At 47.0% G+C, this 1,414-nt stretch overlaps 1 non-coding gene across 1 annotated transcript; it reads right to left on the reverse strand.

The window, feature by feature from the left end:
• Positions 1–918: 918 nt before the first annotated feature.
• On the reverse strand, positions 919–1,081 carry LOC121831251 (U1 spliceosomal RNA). The gene has a single exon (XR_006074625.1). It is a non-coding gene; the product is annotated as a U1 spliceosomal RNA (small nuclear RNA).
• Between the last annotated feature and the right edge of the window lie 333 nt (positions 1,082–1,414).

The raw sequence follows: 1,414 nt of genomic DNA on the forward strand, positions 1-1,414 counted from the left end.
CCGAGAGCAGATAGGCCATGGACCTACAGGAAAGCCAAATACTACCATTCTACTAAAGGAACTTACCAACCAAGTGACTCCTAATGACATTCTACTGGACCCGTAGATCTGTGCCTTGCTCAGCCATCATCAGAGAAGCTTCCTCCTGCAGCAGATGGGAGCAAAGAGAGAGCCATGCAGGACAATGTGCAGAGTGAGAGACCTGGGAACATTCAGCTCTAAATGTGATGTCTCCGTCAAAAACCTCCTCTCGGGGCTCAGGGAACCCTGAAGGAGAAGAGGTGGAAAGGTTGTAAGAGCCAGAGGGGACGGAGGACACCGAGGGAACAAGGCCTTCTAGCGACAACAGGACTTGCACACACGAGTCACAGAGGCCGGCAGCACACACGGGGCCTGCACAGGCCTCTGCCGGATGGGTCCCAGCACTGAGAGGGCAGTGGACACGAGCCCTCGTCTCTAGCCCAGAAGCTGTCTCCAGCTGAGAACCACTGGAACCGCTGGAACCACTCCAGTGAGGTCTCGCTCATACACAAACCATGTTCGAGGGCAGGCCCCAGGCCCGGCAGTCAGTTGGCCAACACAAAACAAACTCAATTGGTGTTTTTAGGTGTTTTTGTCGAATAATGCTTAGGCTGGGCTTATTTTCTTTTATTTAACCCTTACAGGTCTTTTGTTTTAATATAATGGTTTCCAGTTTTGCATTTTATGGGGTTTCTGTGTGTGCAAATGAATGTGCCTCTGCAGCTGTGTGTCTCTGTGTGTGCAAATGAGTGTGCCTCCGCACCTGTATGTCTCTTGTGTTTTTCTTTGACTCTTTTTCCGTTTGTTCTGTCCTAATCTGTTTTGTTTGATTTTATTTTATTCGGTTTCTTTATAATTATTTTTCAGATGCCTGTTTGTTTTCTTTTTTCTTTTCTTCAAGGAAAAAGGTGAGCACAGTCACCCACTACCACAAATTATGCAGTTGAATTTCCCAGATTTGGGGAAATCATAGGGGTCAGCACATCTGGAGTGCAATGGATAAGCTTCGCCCTGGGAGAACACCTTCATGATCATGGCGTCTCCCCTGCCAGGTAAGTATGCCTGTTTGTGTTCTAATGAGAGTGGGGAAGGAAGAACTCAGGTTTGGGTGGGTGGAGAGGTGGGGAGGATCTCAGAAGAGTTGGGGGAGGGGAACCACAATCAGACTATATTGTATGAAAAAAAATTATTTTCAATTTTAAAAATATGTGTACATGTATGTATACATATATATCCTTCTGCCCCGTTCTCCTTTACACCAAGACACACACACAGGCCCTCTTCATTCTTCAGCAAGTATAACCTGCTCTCGCTCGATAGCCTTGGAGCGCCACCTGGTGGCAATTAATTTCAGGCATTAAATTCTTATGGTGTCTGGGAGCTGCATTATCTG

This window comes from Peromyscus maniculatus, chromosome 7, assembly GCF_049852395.1.
Source record: "Peromyscus maniculatus bairdii isolate BWxNUB_F1_BW_parent chromosome 7, HU_Pman_BW_mat_3.1, whole genome shotgun sequence".
In the NCBI taxonomy this organism is placed as follows: Eukaryota; Metazoa; Chordata; class Mammalia; order Rodentia; family Cricetidae; genus Peromyscus; species Peromyscus maniculatus.